The sequence below is a fragment of the Corvus hawaiiensis genome, chromosome 4 (genome assembly GCF_020740725.1).
Source record: "Corvus hawaiiensis isolate bCorHaw1 chromosome 4, bCorHaw1.pri.cur, whole genome shotgun sequence".
NCBI lineage: Eukaryota > Metazoa > Chordata > Aves > Passeriformes > Corvidae > Corvus > Corvus hawaiiensis.
Window position 1 is genome coordinate 72,225,327 of NC_063216.1, and position 6,000 is coordinate 72,231,326.

Here is a 6,000-nt window from a genome sequence, read left to right on the forward strand (position 1 = left end):
GTGTTGATGTAGAAATAGAAATGTGACAGCTAGAAGCAAACGTTTCTGCTTTACAGGTGTCAGAACACAGGCAGCTATTAATGGTTCTGGCAAAAACTACAGTTTTTAAGTTTATTTTGCATATAAAAGAGACCAGACCCCTACTTAAATTCTTGCCTTCCCTTGGTCTCACTCCTTTCAGAGAAGTGTTTTTCTCAAAGATCCTTTCTTTAGGACAAGAGAAGTGGATGGCTCATTAAAACCATTCTTTTATTTGTTGCTGAGGATTTGATTTATATTTTGGCTTATATTTCTATTTTTTATGGGAATTTTCTCCAGCTCCCTTCTAATGTTTGACTTTTAAGGCAGTTTTGCTACATTTTTGTCCCAGCTTGCCCTGCATGGCCCATATCTCAGGAGCAACACAAGCAATAACCACCTGCTCTGTCTGTTCTGAATGGTCACATGCAAGTTTGAAGGGCATTCAGCAACTTGATGAAGCTAATCTTTTTGATTAGAAAATTTCGGGCTGAGCATCACTGTTAAAATTATCAGCTTCCACTGGGGACAGAGCCGCAGGCTGGCTTTAAGGTTTCCTGCAATAAAAAGCGCAATGCACTCATTGTCCTCGCTGCTGAACGCCCGTGTGAGGCCCTTGACAGCATGATGATATCAAACCTCCAAATAAAAGCAATTCTCCTAGCAGACTCTGGCTTCCGGCAATGTACATGGCTTGATACAGTCATTAGTTTTTATGCAGTTTTAGAGCAAACATTTTACTAGGAACCCAATTTTCTTCTGACAGAAGAGACTATTAGGGACCTCAAGCATGACAAGTCTCAAGAGTCCTTCCAACTGAAACAGGCCATTGACAGAAGGTGATTTGCCATCAAAGCTATATACATATACTTGGGTTGATTTGAGCATTAACAAAAAAAAATGGAAAAAGAGAAGTATCTTACCTTACCTCTATGGTTAATGCTCATCTTAAAAGTTCTCAGAAGGGGCTTCTATAAAAGCTGTATTCAGAGGCTGCTTTGATTTTTGAATAGGTAACAGCCTTGAGTTTTGCATTATGCAAGGACAGCTGGCAAAGCATGTGGGCTGTGAAATAAGCGGGAGGCTTGATAAAATCCATCCTGAAAGAGAAAACAAGGTTAGGAGCAATGAGCTGTGACTGACTAGAGCTGTGGGAGCTTGAAAACCTTCCCCCCAAATGCAAATGCTTAAGGTTACTTATCTGGATGGTTTGTTGAAGACATTGCACTCTGCGACAGCACAGAAAGAGGGAAGATGAATCTCAGTCCCATCCTTTGCTATTCTGCAATGGCCAGAAACCCCAAAAAAGTGCTCAGCTTGCAAAACCAACTCAATTTCTACTGGAGGGGTACTGGAATACAAAATAAGCGGTATTCTGTTCTCTTAATTTCAATGTATTCTTAACACAGGTTGTTTTGTTTTTTTTTTAATTAATATATACAAAGTGATAAATTCTCAGATAAAAAAGTGTTTTAGTTCACCCAGAAGCTCACATTCTGGCCCTTTGGGATACTGGGCTCCAACAACGGAGCCTCAGAAGAGGCATTTTAGCGTTGCACAATATGCAGGAGTTTCTGTTAACTGTTCAAGCCCCAGAAGCCAAAATTCGGTCAGATAACAATTTGTCCAAAGGAGTCTCTTCTTTCAGTTGCCATCCAGTCATCAAAAGGACCCAAACATCAAACATTTTTTTTCTAGATCATTTCTAGAGAGCTTTTCTGCACTTCCTATTTCTATTACCCCATTTATTGTGAATTTTTATTCCTGAGCTTTATGAGGTCTCTGAAATCTATTAAAAATTTCTCATTGACAAGGATGAATAAGGAAAAGAGGACTTTGTCTTACCCAGTATCTTCATGAAGTATGTCCTAGAGATCTAATACACAAAAAGCCTGCCCCCCAAACCCAGACACCATATTTATTTAGGATCAGATGGCAAAGATGGATTTAATGCAAATGTAGTCAAAATTCTCAAATGCTTTTAAATAGTTTGTCATTAATGTGGCAGATAATAAAAGACAAAGAGACTTCTTTCTCTTTCTTGTGGAGGTTGTATTTATCACCTCAGCTTACCCTAGCACTGCTGGTATTAGCTAGATATAACATAGGTGTCCTGATTAAATAATTAAATTGCAATCAGACAAGCTAACCTCACAAAAAAAAAAAAATTAGGTGGAATGGATAAAGATGTAACATGAAGTAAAAATTAACCCTGATAGATTGGCAAAATGCCAGAATAAAATAGCAAGCAAAATTAACTTAATTAACCTTTCAAGGGAATAATAAAAGCAGGATGATTTCATGTGTTAAATAGCGCATTACATTACAAAGTTTGACATTGTTTGGTGTGTGAACCCTTACATGAACAATTTTACAGAAGCCAGGAACTTCCCTGTATACTGGGGATTATTCAGTCATTTGTAGTAAAGTTTATTTTGCAAGTCATTCTAATGGTTTCAAAGTTACTTCTTAAGTTACGCTGCAAATAAATTATCTTTCAATAAGAGGTCCATAATCAATCATTGTTCATTGCAAGATTCAATTCATAGGAGAAAAAAATCCTGAAATTGTCTTTGGCTTGCTTGGGGCATTTCTGCAGAATGCTAAATATATTTCTTTGCAGAGATAGTGTGAAAATAGTCAAGATGAATAGGCACAGTATAGTCACAAATCGAGGAGCCACAATACAGATGCCACAGATCTGTGTGAGCAGATGTTAAATGGTACATGGAGCCCAGACCAGGTCAAAAGCTGGAAGCATGACGTACCTAAAACAGGCATCTATGGGAAGGTGCTGCTTTGAGCTTCTAACTCCACTAAATACTGAGCTAGATCTGACACAGGACTTGCATCTTCCCACAGTGAGGTGTGATATTATCAGTGAGGTAATCAATTGCATTTTCTCTCAGAAAGGAATATCTTCTGACTTCTGCTGAGTTTCTATCAGAACATTTAATCTCTACTCTGCAAAAGAAAAAGCTTTATATCATAAACCTCTGAAAAGATATAAACTTTCAAAAAGTTGTTTCAAAAGTGATTGTACTTTATATGAATGCTTTAGGGAAACCATGTGGAAAGATACATTTTTATTAAGCTGAGATTGATTAATCCCTACCAGAGAAGAATGGAAGTAGTAGATAGTGACAGTATTAAAAATAAACTGAACCAGCTCACCAAAGAAATATGCCATGGTTGAAAGACAAAGGCAATTTCTCAGTATTTTCTCATTCCAGGAATAATGGAAGGACATGAGCAAGGTAGATTAGACTTGATTAGATTGCGTGACTTTGGAAAATATGGAGGAGATTTGTAAAATATAAATACATGAAAGTTGATAATGGCATTTAGTACTTATTTAGGATAAAATCTTGCCTATAAGAAATCTGCCCTTTAATGTGTGCCATTTAATTGGAAGAAAATACTTTTTAAATGCCTACAATACAGGAAAGCATTTTTAAAGAAGACCTGGAATTTCATGTAATGATTTTAGCCTATTTTCACAGTATGACAAAAGCCTTTTTTTTTTTTTCTCAAATGGAGTTCCTGTTGAATTCAATAGGGTACCTAAGCACATTCCCAAAAGTAAATTCTGACAATTGGAATAATTATCTCTTAAAGTAATGGACAGTTGCAGGCCAAATGACTAAACCGCTGTGAGGATTTCTCATACTCAGGAAAAATTTCCAAAGAGCTATTTAGAAACTCTTTTTCATGATGTAAAACAACATGAAAAATCATCACTTTTAGAATTTAAGTTTATGGAACAGTGGATCTGAATATTCACACTGTAATCTGTACACTTCCCAATATCTTCTACTCTAGTCAAAAAAGCCCAAGAGAAACTACCCCTGCACTAATATCAGCACCCTGGCTGCTGCACTGTACTTGTCCATAAAATTCACTGCAACCCACACCTACAGAAACGTGAAAAATAGTTTCTCCATTACTGAACATAAGTTCAATATCTTTCTTCAGAACATGATCTTGCTTTTGCTCAAGTATCTGAAAAAGTGTCCAAACCATTAGCTATTTTTTTTTTTCTATCAACACCTTTCCTTTATGTTGGTGGCAGCTGTATGCTTGTGTCTGCAGTTCCAAAGGTTGAACTGTACGTATGGAATTTTCTACATTTTTCAAACTCTTCATATTAATAAGAATATACCACAGATTTAAGCAGTTAAATAAGCAGAAGAAGTGTGCCATCATGAAAATATAGAGGCATACAATCCCAGTCTGCTGAACACACTGACAGGTTTTCTCTTGAGTAGTCAGAGCAGCTGTTACAGAAAGAGACAGATTTTCATGGATTTTGTGAGATTTTGATATGTTGATGTGTTCTGTATTAAGAGCAAATACTGCTCTGTATGAAGAACAAGTATTATTTTGACATTCAAATTTATTAATTACATTTTGCTAAATACATATAATGCCCATTGATTTTTCAGAAAGTTATATAAAAGCTTACAGCAAGTTTATGATATCTGACAGAGGACCAATAAACAACAACAAGAACAAAAAGAAAAACAACAAAACTCAAGCTAACCATCTCCATCTGTACAGAAAAATTTTCAAAAGGTGTCTATGACATCCTTGGTAAGTTCATTTCTCTATCATCCCCAAAAGAGGTAAAATTTTTAAATCATCGGTATTGTCACTCCCACACTATTTAGCGTAGACATAAAACATATAGCTGTCCTTCTGAACCTGTGTATACCCCAAAGAGAGTCAAAGCTCATTTTTATCCCTGTACATGATGTGGGGACAGAAAGTAACACAACCTGTATGTAAAGAAATTCTAACATCTACAGATGAGTTTCTCATGTTCAGTGGAATCTGGGGAGAATATCTTCCATTGTGTGCAGATTTTGGAAAAGACATTGTTTTAGGAATTATTGAATAGTTAAAATGCAAAACTGATTTCTGGCTAGTACTATGCAAGAAACCTAGAAACTATAGCTACAGAAAAACATACAATGGACAAATCAAATTAAGACCATAGGGGTATAGTGGAGTTCTTTAAAAGTGGTCTCGGAGTTTCCACTATTATATCACTGAAGACAGGAGGGAAGTAAAAACAAGGAGTGTTTTCTTGTTTCAGTATTGCTTTTAGGCTCCTTTCTTTCCATCTGTTTTTCTCTCCCAATATCCTTTCAATAGAAAGGTTTTTCCACAGTCCGTGAGCTGCTCATAATGTCTGCAGCTTTCATTGTGTCTACAGACTGTGCAATGGAGCTTGTATCAAGCAGACTACGTTCAAAAATTTGCCCTTATTATGACTCTACCTGTTCTTTTGTAACAACTAATCCTTTGTATTCATATAGACTCCCTTTTCACAATGTCAGCCAGCAAATCTCAGTAATAATGAAATTGACAGTCAGCTTTACCAGACACATACCTGAGGGGTCTATGGGAATGTCACATATAAAAATATCCTGAGTTTGCTCCTAAATCTTTGAACTTTCAAACTGACATCACACTCCCAGCCCATTATGAGCTGAGTTTTGTGTTCACCTGTCCCTTTGTCACACTGTTCTGTTGATTGTCCTGCACTGTCACAACAGCAAGGAAAGGGGCAATACTGTAAATACCCAGGAGCTTAATGGCTTCTTAGGACAAAAGCAATTTGCTGCTCCAATAGTAAACTCTACGAACAGTCTGAGAATTTTGGAATTATTTTCCAGATGATGGGGATAATTTAATATCTCAAACTGAGTGGTTCAGATGACAGGTATTTCCTTCCCTCCACTGTCAAATGGAATTTCGGTTGATATGCAGGTTCATCTTTCTGCAGAAAGAAATCAGTCTTACAGTAACGGTTCAATGAGCAGAGACAAATATTATACATTTTGCAGTTTATAAAGATTTCTGTATTTTTTAAAGCACTTGCTTCCCTGTGAAAGAATTCTCCTAAGCAGAGCAAAGATTGAAAGATCATTCAGAATAACCACAAATAAATTACTTAAATGCTACATCCTTTCTTGA

The 6,000-nt window shown here is 36.5% G+C and overlaps 1 long non-coding RNA gene across 1 annotated transcript in view; it reads right to left on the minus strand.

Moving 5' to 3' along the window:
• The window catches only part of LOC125324398, a 46,807-nt gene extending 45,770 nt beyond the window's left edge, over nt 1-1,037 (minus strand). The window contains exon 1 of the long non-coding RNA XR_007202956.1: nt 947-1,037. This is a non-coding gene — a long non-coding RNA (uncharacterized LOC125324398). The remainder of the gene's footprint in view (nt 1-946) is intronic.
• Between the last annotated feature and the right edge of the window lie 4,963 nt (nt 1,038-6,000).